The sequence below is a fragment of the Melozone crissalis genome, unplaced genomic scaffold (genome assembly GCF_028551555.1).
Source record: "Melozone crissalis strain CALT ecotype California unplaced genomic scaffold, PUWL_Pcris_2 ptg000004l_1, whole genome shotgun sequence".
NCBI classification, from domain to species: Eukaryota; Metazoa; Chordata; class Aves; order Passeriformes; family Passerellidae; genus Melozone; species Melozone crissalis.
In genome coordinates, this window is record NW_026535782.1 from 10,236,657 (window position 1) to 10,262,891 (window position 26,235).

Sequence of the window (26,235 nt, forward strand, 5' to 3'; positions counted from 1 at the left end):
ATTTCAAACAAAATAGTGCAGTGAAGAAAATGCATAGTTTTAATTTGTTAATTTAATAAACTCCTCAGTAAATTAGTTTATAGTGTCCCTTCAGATTCACAGCCCAAAGTACAGGAACATGTTTGTTTACTCTTTCAAATTGAAAATCATTGATTTCCTTTAGGAATTCATCTTTGTTGACTCTGAATGAGTCCATTTGTTTCACAATCTGGTTAACATATATGTTAATAAGGGACACTTTATTTTATATTGGCAAATAGCAATATTTAATTTTAGTTGCTCACATGAACTTCAATTTAAATGAGGATAATATACAAAGGTGGTTTCCTTTCTCCCATTTTGTAGCACAAGAAATATAAGGAAGGTGAGAACTATCTAAATAACATCTAAACTGGGACAGAAGGGATGTTTTGTTAATTATTTTTCAGCATCATTGATCATCCATTCCTAAATCTGTAGGAATAGGCATGCAGTACTGCCACTACTGTATTGTTGTGGCTTAGAATTGAATCAAATAAAACACTGACATCCTAAAAATTTTTAATCCAGGCAAATTGTCCTGTGTATATCATCATATAGCACAAGAAGAATGAAATAATCTTGTTTATGGGAGTGTTCAGGAGTGAAAAAGAACTGTGGACAAAACCTGCCGAAAACAGGGTCTGTCTTAGTTAAACAGTTAAAACTCTGCCTAAAATTTGACTCTTTATGACTTGATTGATCAGGTATATTGAATAATTACATTTCAGACATGCAGCGCGTGGACAGAAGTTTTTATTCAGGTACACAGGAGAAGTAAATGTTGTCTTATTTTCTTTTCAACCTAAAGGAAACAAAACATTATTTTCTCCTTTCTTGGAGAATTGTCCAACCATAAAACCACAATTTAACCTGACTAAACACATTAACTATTTCTTGTGCAAGTAGACATGTGAAAATAATGAAGCTGGAAAAGAAAACCTAGAAATCACACATGTCTCTGTTCTAACATAACAATTTGACCTGCAAGAAAGAAATCCTGGAGTTTTGAATCATCACCACAAGACCCTAAAACTAAATTGCAAATGTCTTTTCAGTCCACTATATAGTTTGAGGCATGTTGCCACAAAGGCCTGAGATATTTAGACAGTCTTTTAAATTATAATGTATACCCTAGAAGGGAAGTCTTTCAGGGAAGACCCCTTGGAGTAATCATGCATGTGCGTGTTTTGGGACTGAAGGCAAAAAAGTGACGATAACACACTGACAATGCAGGATCACGAGGACTGAAAACTAAAGTTGTTTGGTATCTGTGGTACTCAAGGGGATGTTAGCAGACAGACTAATGACTTTCTAAGGAAATTCAAGAAATAAATTTCATTTCTGAGTCTCAGTGTTCACCACTAAGGTAGTCTGCTTCCTAATGCTACACTATGGTAAGTCTACTCCTAAATACACTGCCTCAGATTTTAGGAGGTAGGATGGATATCAAAAGTGCATAAACTTCTTTTTCTTCAGAGCTAAGCTTTAAAGAATATTCTGAAGCTTGGGTAAAACCAAGATTAGCTAGCTTTTATTCTTTTGAAAGCTCTAGTAATTTTCAGAGCCTGCACATGAATCACTGTTGCTAATTATTTTTAAACAGACCTCGAAGATGTGCTGCTATATGTTCTCCACTGCCAAGTGTTGCTATATAATTTGTATAAAGCTGTGAAGGCACTGAGGAACTGTAATCATGCTGAGCAACTGGACATAATTACTACTGCTTTTCTGAGTAACATCATTAATTTTGCCCTAGTTTTAAAGCTCTCCTTGGATCGTTCCTGAAAATAATTGTATATTAAAGCAACTTCAAATTTGTGACAGTGAACTATGCTAATGATTCCTAATGTCTAGTTCAATGACTCTTTTTTTCTTCTTCTGAAGTTGGCAGAATGTCATATATTATTTAAAAAAAAATCAAATAAAACCCAAAACCATTTTACATTCAGAAGATAGAAAATAAAAAAGCTAAACATTTCTGTTCATCTTGCTCTATATTGTGGCTGGACTCTAGCAATATTTTTTTTAGAGTATTTATAGATATATATATACAGGATCTTGGATTTTTTTTGAGTCCCTGAAAATAAGTAAATAGTAACTGATAGCTAGCAGTTATCTTTTATATTTTCTTCTTCGTCTAAAAGACAATTCATAAGAAGATTTACTTTGATTGAGACTGGTCATTGCCAGGTTCTAAAGTTTTATGAAAGAGAAAGCAAAGCATGCCTATTGTGTATTTTTAAAAAGATTATAGATGAGGGAGAAATTTTTAGAATTCATCCTTGGTAGCAGATTAAATTCCTATATGTATTTTTTCTGGAGCATTAGCTCTTGAACCTGAAACTGTGCTTACAAGAACAAAGAGCTGAATTGTCTTGTTGGTTATCTTCCTCATAAGCGTATAGTAGAAGAGAAGACTGTAAGAATCGGAAGGCAGAGTCTGAAGATTGCATCAGCACTTAAAAAAAGTAAAGTAACTAGTAGTTCTTGATATTCTTATACTGATTCCATCAGTTACTATCTCCCTTTGTAATAATATCTCCATCTTCTTCCAATTCAAAAAACAAACTATTCTTAAACACCCTCTCTGACACCAGTTACTGTATAAATTCTCTTGGGTAAAATTAAGTCTCCTATTTCTTACTGTGTAGACTGTATCTATATACAAATTTATTAGGATTTATGCAAGTAGTTCAACCAGTTAACACAAAAAACAGTGAGATACCACCTCAGGAACACATCACATGACTGAGTTCTAGGGTAATGATTACATTCCTGACTTTTGTTCCCTAGGAAAACATTTTTTTAATGAGACTTCCCTGTATGAAGACAATGTTTTCCCAATGCTTCAAACATTGAGGTAACAACTTAAAAGGTGCAGAATAAACTTATCTGAGAACAAAAAAGAAATGGAGTTGTATTACTGTCTCATGCAGCCACCTTTGTGAGGAGAAAGCACACATTCAATGTTCAATAAGGTGAGCAAGCAGAAGATTTTAGCATTTTTTAATTAAAAATTGCAGTCTGTTGGACTGTGTTCATGTTCTCCTAATTTTTTGTCATTTTGAATCATCAAATAATTTTTGAGACAAAAATTATTTTGAATAAATTTCAAGAATTATTTTGAAAAATCTCTTCCCAGAACCCAAACAAAGTAGCATGTTGTGGGCTCATACTGTCAGAATGTTGGGAGTTTTGGCAAGGTTGGAGAATGTTTTGGCAGAAAAATTCTTCAAAGGAAAGGAAAAATTAAATCTAAGATTTCTATTACTCTATTCTGTACAAGATATATTAAAAATAAATTTAAAATAACAATTAGGAAGTTCAACATTCTACATAGTTTTGGGTTTTGTATTATCTGTAAAATAATCAGCTCATTGAATTTATGTGCTCATTAATATTTTCATCCCATATTGTTCTCCCTGATCAGTACCTGTACTAATTGCCACAATAAGCTACTTATATTTTTTTCTATGTGACACTGCCTAATAAATTTGTACTGGAAATATTTCCAGGTTTCCATTCAGAAATTGACATAGCAGTCAGCAGTTTATGGAGACAGTTCAGGGGTTTTTTTCTATTACAATAAAAAGCATTTTCAACAAATAGAAACTTTGAGAGGCATGCTGTATTTTTCTCAGATGCATTTTCTGATAAGACAGTAATGAGGTTTATAAAATTCTTTCTTTTTAAAACATCAACTATTGTTCATTCATTTCTTATTGGCATCCTTCAATGCCATAGCAGATAAATATCTTTTACAGTTTTCATTACCATTAGGATATGCTTCTTCAAATTATTATTTAAAGATAAACATTTTCCAGTGCTTACTGCTATTCTTTCTGTGTCTTTCTAGACACAAAAGGTGAAACAAAAATAAAATTGATCAGATTTCATGCCTAGTTTTTTTCTAGAAGTGAAAATTCCTTCCTTGCAGAGAGCTCATCTCAAAGTCTCTGGCAGCTAAAAGCACAATAAAATGCATTCCAGAAATACCAATAAACTCCCAAAATCTTCTATGTGTAAGTTATTTAAAGTATTTTAAGTCCTCAAAGAAACGAGAGGAGAGAAAATTCCATGTTTAGAGATATTTACCTTATTGTGAAGTAGAGATAACTTCTTTGAGATTAATTTTGAAGTCTACAGTACTAGAAATATGGTAAACCACAACAAGACTTAACTTTAATTATATTAAGAGTATACTGTCGGAGACTCTGTCTATTTTATTGAATTCTGAGCCCTTCGTCTGATTTCTCTAGATGTCCCCCATTTTTATAAGGAGTTGGTTTACATTCAAAGAAGTGTTAGAGGGGCAAAAAAAAAAGCACAGGTATAGGGCCAAGAATGTATTATCAGCCTAATAAAAACATTTAAACCCAAATGAAAAGCAACAGTCCAGCTACAATGATAGTAACAATTATAGTTCAAATTAGTACAGGAAAAACTATATATTATTACCCTTAGAATTCTTTAAAAACCCCACCCTTTTATAAAATAAATCCTATTTTTTGCTGATACTGTGCTCACTTTCCCAATATGGAGGCACCAGCAAAGCTCAGGCTCAGGCTCAGGCTCAGGCTCAGACCCAGGCTCTGGTCCAGGCTCAGGCTCAGGCTCAGGCCCAGGCTCAGGCCCAGGCTCAGGCTCAGGCTCAGGCCCAGGCTCAGGCTCAGGCCCAGGCTCAGGCTCAGGCCCAGGCTCAGGCTCTGGCTCAGGCTCTGGCTCAGGCTCAGGCTCTGGCTCAGGCTCTGGCTCAGGCTCTGGCTCTGGCTCAGGCTCAGGCTCTGGCTCAGGCTCAGGCTCTGGCTCTGGCTCAGGCTCAGGCTCTGGCTCAGGCCCAGGCTCAGGCTCAGGCTCAGGCCCAGGCTCAGGCTCAGGCTCTGGCCCAGGCTCAGGCTCAGGCTCAGGCTCAGGCTCAGGCTCAGGCTCAGGCCCAGGCTCAGGCTCAGGACACAGCAAATGTCTGGTCCTGAGCATGGAGCTGGGAACAGCCCAGCTTTGGCTGAGGTGAGCCCAGGCCAGCTCTGAGATTGGTGTTTTTCAGAGCTCTGGTCTAGGAGTGGAAGAAGTCATTGCTCTGGGCTCTAGATTTCAGAAAACAGGAGCAAACAAATCTTCCTGTCTCTGATATATATTAGAAATATACACTAACGTATACTACCCATGAAGCCAGCAAAACCAAGCTGTAAATAAAGTCTCTTAAGCTTTTCTTTTATATAAGCAGTTACTGTGGTAAAGTGATTTTATTCTGAATTTTCTTTTTGTTACAGAAAAATAAATCTTCTCAATCTAGTGAAAATTCTCGTAAAACTTCTCTTCTTTCCTTAAAAGTGGAAAATGTCAGAAAAAAACCCAGAACACAGAGCTAAAAACTAGTGAGGAAATAATTTGACTTTGGAAGTGATTTTAAAGTAAAGAATAAAAATAAAGTCGGAAATAATAATAATAATAACAATAATAATAATAATAATAATAATAATAATAATAATAAATAGTGATGATGATGATGATGATGATGATGATGACGATGTAGAAAACACAAGAAAAGATCACCATTATGCTTCAACAGTATTTTTTTTATTAAATCTATGATATTTGAGCTAAAAACTTGAAAAATCCATTTCATTATTAAGTTTCATACACTGTCTCACTACTTTCTGCTTTTTGAAAAAAATTATTTGGAAGAGCATGAATTCCATGTAGTTTTTTATTTTTTATTATATTTTCTGTTTTCCACTTAAAAACTCCATCTTCAACACTAATTCTCTAGCACATTCTAACACATAAGTAAGCACTTAACAACAACAACAACAAAAAAAATCCTTAAGGCTTAAAATTTGATTGTTAAGAAGTTTTAGTAGGTAACATCTTCAGTCTCTTTATTAGCAAGTATAGAGCTTAATCTTCAAATTGTTGAAACCACTGGAAAGGAAAGATTATATCTGAATATCTAAAGTATAATCAGGGACTGACCTAAGACCTTTGAAAATCTACTTTAAAAAGTTAATAAATACATTAAACAGAAATTTCTTTATAGTTATTATACTTACCTGAGCTGAGACTTTCCTTCTATCTTTACATTTAATGGCAGCGAGACATTAGACACCCATGCTTATTTCAAGTGTATGTTCTCAATATTTTGTTAGAGTTTCCTTCTTTCCCTTTCTGGATCAAAATCAATTATTCCGTTCTGGAGTTAAAATTCCTTACTTTGAAATTTTTTATCATTTAAATTCTGACCAGCTCTATTTAGAAATAATTTCATCTAGTCCTGATTATATTCAGACACAAAATACTTTATATAAATGGTTAAATTAAAAGGTCAGGCTTTTGATGTGCCAAATCTACTGGAAAAAGGAAACTCATTGTGTTATCACAGGACATCTACCAACTCTTTATAGGTGAGTAAAACATGCTGAGGGAGATCTCAGAATGGGATTTAGGGAATATTTTGCTGAAGCCCATCCTGCTATTATTATCTAAATTAAACTGCAGAATTAAATTGCCACAGGATGAAAGTCAAAAGTACAAATTAAATCAAAAAGCAATTAGAGCCATCTATGGCTTTAAAGTCCTTATAGACCTTTTAAATGCCAAGTTATAAATAGGAATTTTAACCAAGGAGATACCAATACTGCAAGCTGTTGGAAGCTGAGAGGGTATGCTGGGGAAAAATTGCTCTTTACACAACCTGTTTTATATTAATTTTCCACCTATGTTTCCACTTGACACAGTAAGCACAGGGCATTTTTCTAGATGGATATTTGTTCTTATTTCATATAACCATTCCTGAACGTTGCATTTAATTTCTGAAATATTCCATTTTTTCCCAAGATGCAAAGACTTAATTTTCAATATATATTCAATAAGATTAGTAACAAAAGTAACTCATGGTTTGTTCTTGACATGTTCATGTCATTGAATCTATTGTCTTGGACAAAATGCTGAATGTGTAACCTTTAACCCAGCTGCTTAAAAAAAGAGCAAAAAATAAACAGAAATGTAGACTCATTCAGGCAAAACTATGTTCATTCATGACCTTAGGAGAAGAAGCCTTGAGAAAAAATGCTTTCACTAAAACAGCCATTTTAAAGAAAAAAATCCATGTTAATGCCATTAGAGAAAGCAACTCTGTTTTGAAATCTAGAGCTGATTTTAAACTGGTCGGATGTGTCTGTTGTTCCCTTGTTTATAGGACTACAGGAATAAGAATTCTCAAAAAATAAGACTTTTAATCCAATTTTGAGGTAAAATAAAAAGAAAAAAATTGAGGAATTAGGAAAGATTTCTCTGTCTTAGATTTTTTTCAAAATTATTCTGATTGAGATGATGCTTAGAAACTTGGATCAAAAGTATGAAGCCAACAAAGAAAGAAGATTGAAACCTAGTTCATCCAGGATATTTGCAGAAGGCAAAGTGATTAGAAAACATAACTTTAAATTAGAAAACATAACTACAATTTCAAAACCCAGATAATTTAGCAAGCTCAACAGTGCTTATCTTTTTGGCTCATATTAAATCAAATCACACAAACCCCAAAACGTTAAAAACAATCTAGTAAAACATTAATGTTCAAGCAAAGATTAATTCTCAGAGATTCCTCCTTTCTGCAACACTTCCCAGCTACTGAGGAATGATTTGACAAAAGTTATATTTCGCATGAATTGACCATGGGGCTCTGAAGTCTGCATCAAGATGGTGGCAACTATGGAACTGTAAATGAAACATAAAGTGTCTGATGAATAACTAAGACAGGCTATAACACAGATGCAAAATTTCACTAAAAAAGTTTAATTATCATTATTCTGGCATTGGGAGGAGTAGCATTTTCAGTAACATTGCTGAATAGGCAAGAGAGAAGGGTATTTGGCCGGGACCTATGTTTACAGTAGAAGGGAGATTGTAGAGACATTATTGTGATTGATTCTCACAGTATGCTGGATCAGCTAAAGGCTCATGCTTCTGACATTTCAGATTTGTATACAAGGACAATATATTTCTGTCCTTTTAGATTAGCTTAAGCATCAGTACAAAATGTTGCACATTAAGAAGCAGTATATATTTGCATGAAAAGAAGTGTTGAAAATTATTTCATAGAAAATTTAATTCCTCTATTTTGGCATATTGTTTGATGTGCTCTAATGTACAACTATGTCTGTGGGTGTGTTTTACATAAATCAATGTGGTAAAACTGCATTTTCATTGTAAATCAGCACAGAAGCTGGTATAGTCATGACAGAGTGGGGGAAGTTGAAATATTTAATGGTCTTTAAATTCCCTTGTTGAATGTGTTTTCATATTGGCCTCAGAAATGCATTAGAAGACAGTTTGCTGATTCAGACCTTCTCTAAAAAAAAAAAAGTTGTTATTTGTGTGTCCATACCTAATCCACTAGTAAGCTTCCTTATGTTAATTTAAAACTGTACTGTCATTTTCTATATCTCCAAAACAGATTTAAAAAGTCTGAATTAAATAAGGCTGAATAGATTAATAATATATTTTCTAGAAAATTTGCTTGGTGGAGAGTTAATTATCATTATATAGTCAACCCAGTGTAAGGATCTGCCTATGTTGATACGACTTTTTAAAGATAAGATTTGTTTGCTCTGCAGAAAGTATTTTTTCCACTAGTATTTCATATTTATTTAAATTTTATATATCTATCTATGAGATTAGAATAGCTTCATTTCAGCCACGATGAATGCAATAGGTTCATATAAAATGTATTTATTTCTTTATAAGCTTATACATTTTTCTTTTGAGGTCTTCCTTCTTTCTGAATAGTGAAGATATTTTTGACTTATAAAATGTATGTATTTTATATATGTTAAATATTTTTGTAATATCAAATCAAAATATAACTGTGATAGAATGCAAAAATTTATGATAATGGGTGAATAATAGATATTTAATTATTAAAAATAGGAAATACATTCAGTAATTTATCTCTTTTTATAGTATTTAATCTTTAAACAATTTTTGTTTTGCAGTTATCTTTTCCTCAAGTGCCATATGACTGATGTAAAAGAGAAAAAAAGCTAGCAAAGAAACCTATCAATCTTTGTCAATTCAGAATTGCTCTTGAAAAGATCAGATAAGGAAGACAGATATATTATTCTGACAATCTCTACATCTCTGAAAGTTGTGTATTAAACAACCCACCATCAGCCATGGATCAAAAACAAGTAAAAAACCAGCCTTATTTGGATGAACATAATAATTTTATTCAACTGTTTTCTTCTTCAGAAAGAAAAATTTTTAAAAATTGTTCTTTTCACATTTACCTTCTGTTCCTGCCAATATTCTGATATCAATATCTGCATAAAAAGAGTTAATTAATGACATATTTATAAACATTTCAAAAATCCTATATTCCTAAATGTTCAAGAAATCAATACAGAATTTTGCTGAAAAATTCATATTTATTAGCCAATGGTGTGTCTATCTCAAAGCATAATATCTGGGAAGACTACTTAGGGATAAGGATTCTGGAAACACAGTGTGACAGGAAAAAGCTAAGGATTTCACATTGTGTCTCCTACTAAAATTCCTAATCCATATTAGGCACATAGAAATAGAAGAAAAGTTTGTGAAAACTTTCAGTAACGTTTAAATCATGAAGGGATTATGAAGAAGAATGCATGTATCTGAATGATTCCTTTTCTGTTTTTTTTCCAGGTTTAGGAATGAAAATTAAACAAAAACAAAAACCAAAACAAAGACCAAAAAAAAAGCCTAAAGGATACTTTTATTCTTTCTACATGGAGATCCGTCTATTCATATTTCACCTTCCTACAGATTCTAAATTCAATTTTTTTTTTATTTTAGAGTATCTTTTCAACCAGAACTTCAGGACCAAAATAGTAAGACTAACTCTGGAGACTTTACAGATGCAAAAACAACTTTATTATATTTATTATCACCATTTTTTATTTAACTTTGAAATATTTCTTCCAGCTCAAGTATTTAGACAATTGGCAATAGAATTTTCTTACTCTGCACTGAACTATTGCACATTTCTGACAAGATTTAGGTGTGCTCAACTGAATTAAATTTATAGATTGCACTTTTGAATAAATATATGAAGAAATCAGGTAGCCAGCTTCCAAAAGTAATGTTTTTTCTCAGTTATTGTGCTGGGATAAGAAAGTTATAAAATAAATGTTTGCCAGAAAATCATTGAAATCCTTCTGTACTAGAATCATAGAACAAAGAGTTTGGAGAGGATTTCTGGGGGTCTTTTTGTCCAGCCTCCTGCTCAAAACAGAGCTAGTTGCAAAGTTAGACCAGGTCACTTGAAGTCGTCCCCAAGCTTAGAGATTTCACAAGGTCTCTGGGCTCGCCATTCCAATAATGAAGATTTTGCTTTTATGAAATGCACTGTGTAATTTCTCCTGCTGCAGCTTGCACCATTGTCTCTTTTTTTCTTTTCTGGGCACCTTAGTCCTCAGTGTATCCATCAGCCTGTTCCCAAAGGTCAGACAAGAGGCATCAAGGTTATGTTAACCACACTGCATAACGGCACCCTGCCCAGGCTGATGAATGTGAGCGTGTCCATTATGAGAAGACCTTGGTTTGGTCATCCTCTACTGGGGGCCTACTTTTCTCACCCACATGTTGTTCCTAAGCATGGAGGTCTGTAATGCCTGTGTTAAGCCTGGAGTGAAAGATCAGGGTTTATTGTCCTGACCAGTCTCAGCTGGGACACTAGTCTCGACCGTTCAGTCTCAGCCCTGAGTGTTCAGCCCTGTCACTTACCAGCTCTGACTTGCAAGCTGGTCTGCAGCTTTGGACAGAACTTCAAGCTGGTTTTTATCTTGACATGTCTGATGATTACCAAAGTGAGGCCAGAACATGTCAGTCACAGATCCAGCCCTGCTTGTGTATGCACCCCATCAGTGAAGGTGCTGTCGTGCCCATATCCTTCCTTGGTTATCAGCTGGTCTTTTCTTGTGGAGCAGCTCTTGTCTCTGACTGACAGTCTCAGCACACCTTGCAACTAAAAACTCTGGTAAAATATATAATCATACTAAGTATCTCTGTATTGTCTATATCCTTTGCCACTGGTTCACCACCTATTGTGAAAGCATTACAATTTATTACTGGAGTTCATTGGATTCAATTGGACAATTATTTTTATTGGACTTCATTTTTACAGCTGATATACCTCTTTATGTCCCCTTTTTTTGTTCTTTACAGCCTTCTGGCAAGCTTTGCTTTCCATGTATGCCCATGTGATATTTCTGTGTTGATCTTCGGCAAGTTGCAAAGGAGAAGAATTAGGGAGGAGCCTTCTTCCCCTGCAGAAGGGGACACCTGAGTACCATTGTGCCTTGCCTTCCTCACTGCCTCAGACAGGCATTAGGCGCAACTGGCCCAGGCAGACAATATCTCCTCATCTGCTGCCATGTCTGAAGCTTGTCCACAAAGGAACATATGCAGAAGGGAACTCTGTTGTCAGAAATCACAAGTCTCCAGTGTCTTTTACAAGCTTTTACTATCTATTATGGTAAAAGTTCATTCTCCTGCTGAGGAGTAGATGCATTCTCCCTGCTCTTGTGCAATGTAAGCCCTTACCTCTGCACAGGCCCTATGAAGGGGGAACATGCCCTTCACCTCACATCCATACATGCAGCTCATGAGGCAAGTCACATCCTGAAATCTTCCATTGCTTCATTAGAAAATCTGCTACTTCATTAAGAAATCTGCCTGAAAAACAGACTGTTCTCTCTGGGAGTTGCATGTACATTAAACTCATCTCCCTAAAGCACCAAGAGACTTCTAGTGAATTTCTGGACAATAAAAGAAAAATGAGAATCACAGCTTGGATATTTTATTGGGGTTTTCTGTTTTGGTTTTTTTTTTCTATCACCCTTATCTTGTTTTTTTTATATTTTTCCTATCAATATTTTACTTTTTTTTACAACATTGATAATTTAATATATATGTGTAGGATAATTGCATTATGAGAAAATATGTTAATTGTAAATGAGCAAAACTATATATTGGAATTTTAGGCCTGTGCCTTATAAAGGTTTTTGCTTTTGGAAGAATGAATTAAAGCTATTATCTAAGTTGCTGCTGTAAGGTAATAGGGGATTATTTTTCTGTTCCACTGCAGGTGTGACCTCATCTCTCAGGAATTTGTCACCTCTCTCAGGGAAAAAGAAATTAAGAATTTGAATTATCTGCTTATAATTGTACCCTTCTTATTTTTGAGCAAGAAACCTTCTGAAAATAATTAGAAACAGTCAGAGATTTCAGTGCTTTTAGTTTCAAAGTCAGTTTTTATTGAAAATTTCAGTGCTGAGTTCTAGTATAAATTTAACTTCGCTGATTACTAAAGATCTGATTTAGCATACAATAATTTTACTACCTACTATATGAGCAAATGATACTTGTTAGTGCTAATCACAGTCATCATGTTTGATATTACTAATTATAGAACTCTTTAAAACTTAGATACAGGTGATCATCAATGTTTTGTTCAAACATGCAATGATGAGTATTTTTAAAGTTAACTAAGATGAGGCAATTTTTTTTCGAGGCCATATAATCATTGTGTCATGAAAAATACAATGTTGAGTAATTAAGTATTAACTATAATCATGGTACATTTTAGAAACATGTTATATATCTTGCTGCAGGTTTGGAAGTTTGGGGCTCATTTTTCTTTTGTAAAACACTAAATTCTAGTGAGAGTATCTGGGTATACAGCAAAAATGTAATTTCTGGAGTATTCTCATTTGATGGTAAAAGATGCAGAGGTATTGGTTCAGCAATATCCCTCAAGTTTTCCCACTCTCCTCAAACAGCCATGACCTAGAATCATCCTGGAGGTGACACTGACTGTCTTGAAAGAGATGACACACTTTTTACTACACTCAAGCTACTTTGCTACCTATGAAGAGGGTTACTATTTAAGTGATTTTTTTCCCTCTGGTTCCCGTAGATAGTGAAAGGGATTAATGTCAATTTGTGCTGCTTTGTGTGACTCTGTGCCTGTGCTGGGCCAGGGGCAATAAAAAGGCAAGGCGGAAACACTGCCTTGAGGAGAGGAGCAGTCCCTTCAGGCCAAGCAGGGTCCTGCTCCTTGCTCCAAATAGTATTTTGCTTTTCATTCAGTCAAAATATGAAATGCCTACAGATTTAGCTGGACCTATCACCTGTCAGATGAGAGGTTTTCTCCACAAAAAATATTTAAAAAGAACTCCAAAACAACCCAAACTTTTTGTCTGCTGGTCCATTGAACTAATTATTGTTTGAGTGGCTACACTGTGGTTCAGAAGAGGATGCACTGACCAAAGACACCTGGTTTTTCTTTTGTGTTTGTTTTCTTTTTTTGGGGGTGGAGGGCGGGATGGGGGTGATGGTGATGGGGGTGGGAGGGTTTTGTTTTGTTTTATTTTTTATTATTTGTCTGCTGTATGGAAAAATTGTATTCAGTCACCACAAAATAATAAAATTCCAGGTTGTTTCATGTGACACCACTATTACATTATTTAGTAATAAATAACAACTACTGTAGAGATTGTTCAGGAAAGAGTTAAGCAAGTTGCATCCTGTGGGAAGAATGAAATTTATCACTTTCTATTGCTTTTTTTCACCCTATAGAATGGATATATGAACTCTTTTATATTTTCCAAAAAATTTTTCTCTAAAAAATATTTCTAATAAACTATATGGCTTTTGGAATTAGCCAGAAACTTTACTAATCATCATAGCATGAGTTGACTGATAAATTCTCCTGAAATAAATATTTCAGAAAAGGAAAATTCAGATCTGAATTTCAAATAACAAGTTTTTTCTTTCTAATGAAGTAAACAAAGTCAAAATAAATATAACCAATTATTACTCTAATTTGTTCAGATATTTGGACAATATATTACTAGTAAATTCAATATTTTTTGGAAATAAAAATTTCCAGGTGGCTACAAAGTACAGCTAGTGCTCCCAAATCTGGTAATCTACAGTAGGTTCTACAAATATATCATAAAGCATTTGAGGTTGAGCCTTGGTGCAATCATGGTAAGATGGAATTGTTAAAACATCTGCAACTATGTGGGAACTGATAAGTGGAATTTATACTTGAGAATGTAATAAGAGTTGACACCTATTTGTGACATGACTGTATCATAGATTGCCTGCAGCATGATAGCATCACTATTTCTGGCAGGCAAAGATGTATTTGCTGAAGGTGAAAATGTCATTTAAACAGTTGATACCTTTCAAATAGTCTAAGCAAAATGCCGTGTACAGTTCATGCCTTTTCAGACTAAATATACACAACTTGAAATTCTGGATAAAGAAATAATGCATCTGTGATTATTAAGTCAAGCCAGAATACACATTTGCAACACACCTGGCTATCTGTAGAGTAATTGGATTTGTTGTGGCAAAGACTAATAATCAAATATTGCTGTGAGTCTGAGTATAATAATTTGACATCCTGGAAAACTGTCCAGTTTATTTATCTTACAAATAAAAGCCATGGAACTGTTTTTAAAATCTCTTTATATTTAGACAGGACCTAAAGAAATCATAACCTCCTTTACAATACAACTTGCTTCCATATGAGAGGTAAAGAAGTATTTGGTCACGGCTGACGCTGAAAAGGAAGTTTGAGCACAAATGAAGAGTAATACATTCAGACATAAACCCAAAAGTAATTTTTATTTATATGAGAAATTATATTTAAGAGTGCATAAATTAACTCTTCCATTCAGTGACATGTTTAAAATGAGGTGTTTGTTACCTGCCATATCTTCAGCTTTCAGCCTTGCTGCTGTATCATCAGATCAGCAGTTAAGAGGACAGCATCTTGCATTCATAACATGAATCTAATGAATCATAAATGAACTAATCAGAACTTTATTATCTCCTTTTTTCTTTTTCTGAAATTTTCCTCTTTTCGCCCTTACATATTTTTCTCTATACTCTATACCAACACCCCTTGCTTCATCATTCCGCACTTTCTCATCCTTCCCTTTTTTGCATCTTTAACTTTCCATCATGTCAATGCCAATGTCAGAGCACTACCAAGACAGGTGTTGCACCTGAAGGGACAGGGAGCCAGGAGCTAAGAGTGGGACCTTGCTGGCCAGGACCTGTCCCTCTATCTGTCCATGGCACACCCACATGTCTCTGTAAACCCCATAAGACGATATGTCTATCACTATGCACAGCTTCTAATTCCTGTTCTCTGGGTTGCATTTCTTGTCTATACCCATTCATGCTGCTGTCAAAAGGGGAGGTCTGTGAGCTGTGTTCATCACACTGTTCTTCCACACACATTTTCCCTGCCTTACCTGCCTTAACTTCAGCCTCTATTCATTGTTCCCCCAGAAGTGAGGCTGCTGCCATTCCCACTTCCCTGCAGCAGGAGGTCCCAAGCCCTCCCACCCACAGCTTCCTCTCAGTGCCCAGGTGTGCATCTCTTTCTGTGATGCAAATCAGCAAAGGACTTTTATTGTCAGAAGTCAGACATTTCTAGACTCCCACATCTTGTGAATCTCCAACCACTTGACATTCAGCGTAGACATGGGACTGAATATATTCTTTTGATGGAGTCTTTTCAGCACAGAGCAGAGAGTGGCTGGATTGTTCAGCACTGTATGGAGCAGTAATGTTTGAAGGCTGTAGAGGCTGAATGCACTCAGTGCTGTGGTCTTACATAGCAGCCTCCCATTCAGCTATTTTTTAGTAAAATCTATCTTGTCTTGTGGAAAAAAGGACTAAGCCACTTCTCTTCAGGGAAAGATTCAAGGTGGCTAATCCAGAATGGGTTAAAATTTTATTAACTATTTTTTTCTTAACTTTTCCCGTTGATGCCCCACTCTTTTTGGACTTCTACAGACCACTTCCTCATTCCCTTGTCTTTTGCTTGATTAAATTCATCTGTAGTTATCAAGAGCTTAAGAGTTCAGCAAATGTGATGCAGAGTGATGCACATGGCCTTATCTGAAACCTTAGCTATTTCTATGTCACTTGCAGTGGATTTTTCTTTTTTTTGTCCTCAAACAAATCTCACTTTTACATTCTCCTCTGGTCTCATTCAGTCTGCCCCTGGCTCCCTAGTGTATTTCCCTTTCTCTTTTGCACTTCCCTCTCACTCATAGAGTGGTTAGTGTACCTTACTTAAACATATGAGCTCTTGAAAGGATTTGGCTCTTTTTATTCTTCCAAAGGTTTACTCTTCCTGTCCATGTGATAAATGCTTGCATGTACCTTCATGCCCCCCACAGAGACATCCTTGAAATGCAAAGTAGTTACGTGCTATTTAGGTACTGCATTGAATTCCAATATAGTCAATCCATTTTTCACTTACAAGTTTGAGAATTATAACTTGCAAGCACTTCAGTTCTGTTCTTAGCACTATTTTCCTTACTGTTGGCATTGCTACTTCTGTCAGCAGAAGAGCAAGGGGAAACCATTAGTTAATGGCTAAAGCCCTTCTGAGCAGTATTTTTTTATCCTTTCTCTGTGTTCCCCTGAATGCTGGATAGCAGTAAAAGCAAATGCAATCAAATACAAATTAGACAATACACAAAAAGAATAACAGATAAATGAGAAAAGGGTTTTTTGATCAAGGATTTTGACTGTAGGATTAACCTTGTGTATATTTTCTAAATTAACTACATTAAAATATCACTTAAAGATATTTAAGTATTTATATTTTTTTTCTACTGGTAATAAATAGGTCAATTGCTACATTAATAGTAAAAAACTAAATAGGGAAAAAAAAGACTGCATTTTAATTTTTAAATATGCTTTGCATATGTCTAACAGTTAATATGATGTAAATGAGAAAATTAGCATGTACCAGGAATAAAAAAATAAAAATAAAAAAAATTTAAATTAAAAAAAAGAAGATGAAATATATAAGTAGGGTGGAAATTGCTGCAATGACAGGAAAAGAGCTCCCTGATGGAACAAGATGAAAATTAATTTTTATTTAGTTACTTTATCAAAAGTCCAGAGTAGTCATATTTCCTGTTAAAAAGCTTGGTAACATTCTTTTTTTATATTGTCAGTGTTAAAAATCTTTAAAGATCTTAAAGGGCCAAGAGGGAATTTTTCCCTCTGTTGCTGTATCACGTGGCGTTTACACAGTTCACAGCAAAGCAGGTCCAGAGTCTTTTCTGCCTTTCCTCCACTAGATGGAGGGCAAAAAGACATTATAGCATGAAGACTTTCTGAAGAATGATAGATTTTCCCGATTGCTACCAAAGTACAATCAGCACTTCATCATTGTGTAGCCCTGACTTCTCAGGCTAAGGTAGCCAATCCTCTTTCCGATCCCAGTATGGAGTTGTGAGCAAGTATAGGGTTTACTCATCGACAGTCCCTGCAAACTGTCAAATTTAATAACACAGGAAATGTCAGCCAAATTGTTATACTGAGTTCCATGTGGAGAAGAAATAATAAGCAGTGTTATATAATGCTATTCAATAGGGAATGATTTCTAGTTGTAGCAGCTGTCATTTATGTTCTTGTTCTTTTCCACGACACAAGTGCTGATGCCCGTAGTTAGGTTTGTCTGACATTTTCCCATTACAAGGCTGTGTTTGTAGTTCCTTATAGTTTGGCCAAGCTTCAAGCATATGAGCTGCCTAGGCTACTTTATTATTTTTTTTTTATTATTATTTTGTAAGCTTCTTCCTGTACCTGGCATGTAGCCACTTGGAAGCTCATCCAGCAATGTGTGGTATCAGAAACTGTTCTCCCACTAGTTGAGATGCCCACATCATTAGAAAGTAGAAAAGTCTCAAGGAAAGTTTTTTATTTTGGAATTTCTCTACCTGAACTGAAAAGCCTCAATTTTACAGGAACGCTCCCTTGCTTTCTCTTTGAGAAATTTCAGTTTAGAGTGATACAGTTAAAACTACTGAACTTCAAGATATATGCACTGCTTAAAATGAACATTTTTCCCCACATTATGTAAAAATGTGTTAAGTAAAAATGCCTGTAATTTCATAGGAGTTCTTATTTTATTCTTGTTATAGACAATGTAAATCAGAAGCAGAAAAATATAGCAAAGTATTAAACCTCTTGGTTTATATTTTCTCAAAGAGATCACTGCGGTATTTCCTAAAATAAGGTACAAATGCTGATGTCTGTTCCTTAGAAAACAGACAATGAATATTAGATACCTTATTCTCACCATTTTAGTTCAATTGAAACTTCATGGCAGATTTTTCCTTTACCATTCAAGGTTATAAGTCTCTGAGAGGAAATATCTCTGATAGAAAAAGTATTCTCCAGATGTTACTGCCTTTGGGTCAGAATGAAATTAGGTTGTGTGCCATGCTCTTCACTCTAAGCCATTATTTCTGCTGATTGAGAAATTTTCCTTCCTTTCCTCTTGCTCAAGGAAAAAAAGGAAAACCACACACACATACACAAAGAAAACCAAAAATCCCAAACAAAACTAAACACCAACAAAACCAAATAAATCACATAACCCCAAAAACCATGAAACATACTGTTCTTGAATGGTATATCTATATATTTTTGTAACTCCTCAATTTGTTTCTAAATCATGTTTTAGCAGAGATTCTGCAAGCTAAGCTCAGATTTATTTTTGCAGTAAAGATTTCCCATATGCTTATCACTGTGTTTTAAGGAAATCCTTGGAGTACACAGGATTTCAGGAGACTGTTATCTTTCTTTCTTTCTTTGGGATGGAAAATAATTTTATTTTATAAAAGTCTTTTTATTTTATAAAAGGTCTAGACACTTTTGCTCATTTACCAAAGTAAAGAAAACATATAAGTCAGCTCTTCCTTTTAAATATCTAGCTGTTGAACATTTCTCAAACTATTTGGCATGTATTATTTAGCAATATATTGCTAATTCCTCTGCAATGCTCTAAGCCATGTAAGAAAGCTTCCTCTATCAAAGAAAAAAAAATTGATTTGCTGAATTTCTTATCTCTCTATTCAGAATATTATGCTTTAAATAGTAAATATATGTTGTTTATGGCAGATACGCTCTCAGTCGTATTCTTACATTTTTATTTACTGCAGTACTTTCACAGGGAAAACAACAAACTTAAATGAGACCAAACCTTTCTCTTTTCCCTCCTTCTCTCACTCAGATTATTCTTCTCATTTCTCCACACTTGTGGATCCAGAGGGGGTGAAGATGTCTTTAGGGCAGGAATTAGTCATGTGTTCTAAGCTGTTATGTTCATGGTTTATTACCTCATTTCTAACTCATCTCTTACTCATTGCATAAAATCCTGCTCAAAGCTTTCCTAGGTAAAAATTTTAAAGAGTTAGAGTGGCAGTAACAAAGAGAAGGAATACAACAAAGTAAAAGCAGTCCGACTTTTTTTCCTGTTTAATGAAGAAATGTAGCCTGCTAGTGAAGCAGGCCATTTCTTATTTTCTGTAGGTAATTAATTCTGTCAAGTATTTTGCTATTGTACCATCTTTCTGCTGTGAAAATACATCTTCATCAACTGTAGTGAGCAGCAGTGTACAATTCCAAACAAATCTTGGTTCTGAAGATAGATAACTATTGCAGTTCCATATCTAAACATGTAATTTTCTTTCAGAGCCTGCCTGCATTTTATTCCCTTGCCCAGCTTAGAAAATGGAATGTTGATAGGATTGTACCTACACTACCTTTCTGCATCTGTCTATTGCAAAAGGTATGAAATGGAATGCGAAGCTCTATCATTGATTTGTTGCCAACGTAATCTCTTTTATTCGAGTCACAGTCCAAGTGTTTCTCTACCACCAGGTTATTTCACAATTTTTCTTCCCCAACACTGACCATGCATTATGAACAAGTCAGATATGTTCATTCAGCTTTGATTTTTATACGTCTTTTAAATCAATACCTCAGTGATTGATCTTCTAAAATTTAAGAATCAGTGAGCTGTATAACTGAAACAGCAAAGAAAGTAGGTGGAACATTTTCAGTCTTGGTTGAAATAAACACCAGGTGCAATTTTGTGTTTTTTATGATTCAAAGACATAAATTAAACATGCTGCAATATTGTTTGCTACCATACCTCCTCTCTTTATTTAAATTATACATTGGGCCATTCTCACTTCTCAGTCAGATTAGGGACTAACAGGCAACAGAGCATATAAACACTTATTTAAATGTCTTTTCCCAGTAAGTCTATTTCAGTTAGAAATGCAGCAATTCTTTTCTTAAGCTTTTTTCTTGAATCGATTGCTTGTATATTTTAGCCAATGTTTTCCCAACATATTGGTGGCTACAGCAGAACAAACCAATGCCCTCCCAGTCCAACATTCTGTCTAGCAGCAGTTAGTACCAGATGCTGCAGAGGAAGATGAAATTCTTCCAGTTGAGCAGCAGTAAAATATGAGGGAAGTGGGCATTTCCTAACCTTGAAAAATATAAATTAACAATTTAAGAATTAACGATCTGCATAGACTTCCTTAGCATCTACATGAATTTAAATACTATATCATTCCTATGGATGTGTTGCCTAGCTCATTTGAAGTTGATGGCAAATATTTGTTACTATCTGATTCAAAATACTTTTTTTTGTTACCTCAATTACCAGAAGAGAGCTAGAAGCACATACCTGGAATTCTGCCTATCTTTGTATGTTGATCATACCAGCCATAATTTTTCTACTGTTCTGTAAAGTGAAATGCTACTTTCAGACTGTTTAAAATAATCATGTATAAGTCTTCTGTCAAGAAGAAAAATTCTGCAGGCCTAATGTTTTAATCACAATAGCAGTGGGCTAGAAAGCAAACAGAGGCATTATGTTTCTAATATGCCACCTTAAGCTGAATTTTAAAAGTTGAATTGAATAACTGAATTAAATAACTGAAGTAAGGTATATGAGGGTACCTTATGATTATATTATTTGGTAGTATCTGATTATATTCTTTTTTAGCATATTTTAGTTCTGTTATTCCTTTTTTAGCTCAATCTCTATCCCAAAGATTTATGGTTGGATGCAATCTATGAAGTGGTAAACTTTAGAAGTTTAGATATTTTTCCTTAGTTTTACATCTAAATTTCTTTAATAATCAGTTGAGAGAAGTGTAATTTATAGATTGATTCATTTTGTTCAAAGATAAAATGTATTAATTGTCCATAAATAGTGCTTGTCTTAAACCAAATCACCTTGCAGGTAGAGTTACATTTAATTAAGGGAATTATTCAGCTGATTTCAGTTATGGAATATTTAGTTGAAAGGAAGAGAAATAAAAACCTAATGGCTGCTGACATATTAAAGGAATGGATGTTTCTTTCGTGGAGAACAAAGGTCCTCAGAAAGTATGCTAATTTAAAAAGCAAATGAAGAAAACTTCAGATTAACAGTAAGTTATGGAATAATTCATGCTTAATAAGGTATTCCTTTGCTGTAATCTCCAACTAGAAAGAAAAGCAGAAATCAACAGCTATAGTAATATATAAAACCATGGTACTTGTTTTGTATATGGGCCAAATTTAACCTCTTTCAGATTCAAGATTTCTGGGTATTCATATCCCACAGCTTGTAAAAAAAAGGTGTAGCTGGAAATGGTTTGACAAAATGTAGTGTCTCTTGTTCACTGAGAAATCTGTTTCTAAGAAAAAGGGAAGACTATCTGAACATAAAGGGAAGAAAATAATTCAGAAGTGTTAGTTAAATCTGGTTTAATAAGAAAAAATAATAGTTTATAGTCTCCTTCAAGTAAATAAATTTTAAATACTGGGAAACTGTTAAAAGAATATGCATACTCTGTTTACTCTTCCAGGACACTGAAAGGAAAGCACAACCACACGTTTGTCTTCTTGGTAATGCCTGGCTGGGTTTTAGGGCTTTGGGTTGTTTTTATTTTTGGTTTTGTTTTGGTTTGGTTTTTTTTCTTTCCACACTGCTGAATCTTCCTTCTTTGCCTCTTATCATATTTCTGTTACATTTGCTCTGTGCAGAAGATATACCAGATTTGGAGGACTTGCATGGAGCCCTTTGCATTCCAACACGCACAGACTGGATGCTTCAGGTTGTGTCTACCCTGATGGGAAGGCACCCTGCTCAGATGGTCTGGAAATGGGGTCTGTGTAGTTTCATATGATGGAAATAAAATTGCTATCTGTACTTTGTCTATAAACTGAGGTGCAATTTAGTACTTGACAGCAGCAATTATTTTTCTGTAATGGAAAACTGGTATCTTGATAAAGTTCTGAGAGCTGAAATTCACATCCAATTATGAGACACTGAGAAAATCCACAATATCAAGAGGTTTTGTCCACAAGTATTCTCTACATTGTATGACTATAATAAACTGATCAATCTGACCTGAAATATGCTATTTTTAACCAAAGGGGTTAAAATAACATTCCGTAAAAAGAGATCTAAATCATGTTCTATTATTTTTTTAAACAAAATTATAAAGAAAGTACATTAAAATATGAATTTCAACTATTTCATATGACACAACTGTTGACAAGGGTAAAAAACCTTTTTCACATCAGTACAAACCCTTATTTACTCTTTTTCATTTGATAGAAGTACTCTCATAAATTATTGTGCTCATATAGATCAGAATTGAAAAAATTAATAAGGAAATTTTAAAGTCAAAGGAACATTTTTTAAGAAGCATAAATATAAGCAAGAACTAAATGCTTACTTGCTTCCTATTTATGTTCAGAAATATTCACCTGAAATATGTTCCTGCAAAAACCAATTTTTCCCTCTGAAATTTGTCTTCAGTGGATTATTCTGTTAAATAATTCTTGTGAAGTACTTTCTTTCAAACTTATTCAGGTGGGTTTGTGTGTTGTGATTTATAAACTTTGGAATAAAAGAAAACCAGACATTCTCTGCAGCTGAAGAAATTGCTAACAGGTATCCCACAGTTTCTATTTAGTCCATTTAATGGCTCTGCTGCAAGAATAATTTGTTGATTACCAGGTGCTGGCAAAAATTGCTGTATCTGATAATGTGATGAATATTGCATCCTAAAAGCTTGATTCATCATTGTGTTTTCCAAGTGCCATCTGGATGTCCTGTCTCTGAAAAACCTACTGGTAGAAAGCCATGTTTTAAAAGTTTTCAAACTGTCTAATTTAACTGGTCCTGTCCCAGTGAAACCCGCTGTGAAGCAGAGTTTCTTTATAAATCAAAAGAGCCTTATACACATCTGTTTTTACATCTATGTACTTTAAGTTCATAATTTTGCATTATACTTCGGCATTGCAGGCTTTTTCATATGGTTTTAAATGTTTAAATATGCTGTTTAGATTTCTGTATAAAGATGAGAAGATGCACATAAACCTTCTTGCCCAATTATTTCACCTCACAGCTTTCCAAGACACAGGACTCCTGGCAGCTTCTTCATTATGTTTTATGCAACAGAAATTTCTATATATGACAAGCTCAATAATAGAGGAATAAACCCCTTTTAGAGAACAATGTGATCACCATTTCATTCATAGCATAAGTAGATGCTGCATTTTTTTTAATTGATGGAAAGAAATGCATCAGGTCACTGCAACAGCTGGAAGACATGTTGAAGAATCTTGTGCTGCAGAAATAAAACCTGCCCTTTGTTTAAGCTGGAAATGTTCCCATCAGTTACCTGAGGCACCCACCCTGTATGTGGATTTCTTCCTGAGGTGAAAAAATGCTTTACTCATAGAACATTTTCAATAACAGGTACTGTTCACCCAATATAATTTAGAAGTGCTGAGATTGCCTCTACCAGCAGCTCCTGATATTTTGGATGTGCTGGATTTCCTGTGTACTCCAGGGAAGGCATGACTGCAAGCAGGTGATTTACAAGGATGAAAGCACACATAGTTTTGTGGAGCTTAAATGTGAGACAGAGACTAGAAGCTGACCTTGTCCTTCCCATTCCAGAATTAATCCTTGAAGAGGTTCAAGCATCAAAGTGAGAGGTTTGGGTTCAGCAGCAGAGAAAAGATTTTTGAAAGGACCATGGTATTTTGAAAACCTTTCTTATTAGCATAAAAATTAATAAAAGCCAGGCACATCTGATCTTTTTTGAGACTGGTACCACTACTCCAGACTAGGTCTAGATACATACCACCTATACATTTCATAAGGCACTGCATTTTCTTTGGAAAGGTTTCTGAAAGTCCTGTCTCTATAACTCTTTTTGTGGAATGTTTACGTAAGGAACAGGGGATATTTTAGCTTTTCTAAAGCTCCTCCTGCACAAGGGTGTGCTGGATTTGGATAGAACAGAGCTGATTTTTTTTATAGTAGCTTGTATGACTCTAAGGTCTTTGACAATAGTAGATCATATAATTGGATTTAGTCTATATACTATTTAAGAAGCTGATGATTGTCAACACTTTGATGCTAAGATCTCCAAAAGCATTGAATAGGAGAATTTCAGTGTCTTTTGTAGTGCTGTATGTGCCACTCTTTTGCCAAGCACTTGTAGGTCCACCTATAGCTTTTAATCTGTCTAGATGCCAGTTCCACCCAAAAAAAAGCCTTTGATAGTTTTAATTTTTTAAGTGTTTTATTTTCTTTGGGAAAACTACTAATGGATACATAATTGGGGTCTTCAGGCAGTTCTGTAGCACTGACTTTTCCCAAGGTTTTTTTTAAATGTTTTTAAAGAGAATTACAATGTACCAGGACATCATGGATAATTTGGGGTTTCATTCTGGCTTATGCTTTGTACTAGCTTCTCCCCCATACACTCATATATGTATGCTGTAATTACACTTTGTTGGAAGACAGGAACTGATTTAATAATTATGTAGCTGGATGGCTTCTTACTATCATTTGTCATTTCCATTTTCTCTAGTAAAGTGGTCCTCTTGAAAGAAGATAATCTGTTAAATGCATGCATTTAACATGACTTGCTTCTTGTTATCATTTGCCAAAATGCCTAACAGGTGCCTCTGCGTTCTTCTGTCTTTTCTTAATTCAGGATCCAACTGCTTATATGAAGAGATTCAGTTTTTATTTATGCCTTTGTCTCAGTATTGGAAGGATTGTAACTCTGAAAATACTATGATCTATTACCCCAGGGGATAGTGACACATAATGACACTTAAGGACATTTACATTAATTTTACAATTATAAGTTATTCGATTAAATACAAAAGGTACTGTGTTTAGGCCAGAAAAAAAGTCACAGTAATAGAGTATTTAAATTATTTTAAATTATTTTAAATTTTACCACTGTAAATGAGCATTAAGAAATCAGAGCAGTAGCACCAGCTCTGCAAAACACTACATGCAGTAGCTCCATGGGCTACTTATTCTCAAAGATATGGATAAAACTATTCACAGTATTGATGCCTTGTAGAGACTGACCTATGTATGTAAAATTTTGCAGTATTAGAACTTGAGCGTGGTACCTTAATTTATCTTTCAACACATTTGTCACACTGAGGAGATTTTTGAGCTTGGAAAATTCTGTTAAGGTTCCTAAGCCCTGGCACAGCAGAAAACTTTTATGTCTTTTAAATCAAAATAGTGACAGCTGGATGACCCTGACTTTAGAGGGTCCAGCTGTCCCAGTTTATCATGGGAGCTGATAACATAAGACTCATAGCTTTGATTCTTCATATGAAATGAATAAATGAGAATGAAAAAATATACCAATCCATCTCAAACAACCCTTTAAAAATAAAAGGAGGAATTTAGAGTGTGCATTTGAATTTGAATTACAGCTTTGCAAAAACTAAAATAAAAGAGTGTGTTCTATCAGTCTCACTGACGATATTTCAGTTTTCAAAAGAGCAACGTTTATAGCCTGTGAAAAACTTAAAAAAAAATCAAACAGATACATTGAATTAGGTTATTTTGTTTGGTTATGATAAAAGGAGTGAAGTAAAACAAAAGCCATCATCAGTAAGGATGAGAAAAAATAGAATTGTTGCATATAAAAGGAATTAGAAAGGAAAAAAAAGAAGCCAAACTAAAAGAAAATTCCTTTTGAACATTTTTTTTTCTTTTTTACTTTTTTTAAGGTGGTAGCATCTTTTTAGCTACTATTCTGGCTCTGTTTGTTGGAAACACTTGCAATTGTATCAAGAACAGTTAAAAAAGAATCTCAGATATATTTTCACTTGATTTCTCAGGTAAGTGCACAGGTACACTGTCAGGGGAAAAAAAAGTGTACTTTTGCTTTATGCTCCAGGCATGCACTCAGCAAGAAACTAAACCTACAAAAAATACAGACGTTCAGTGATGAGCAGGTGTTCAGTGCTGCAGGTGTGAAAAGAGAAATCAGTCTCTTG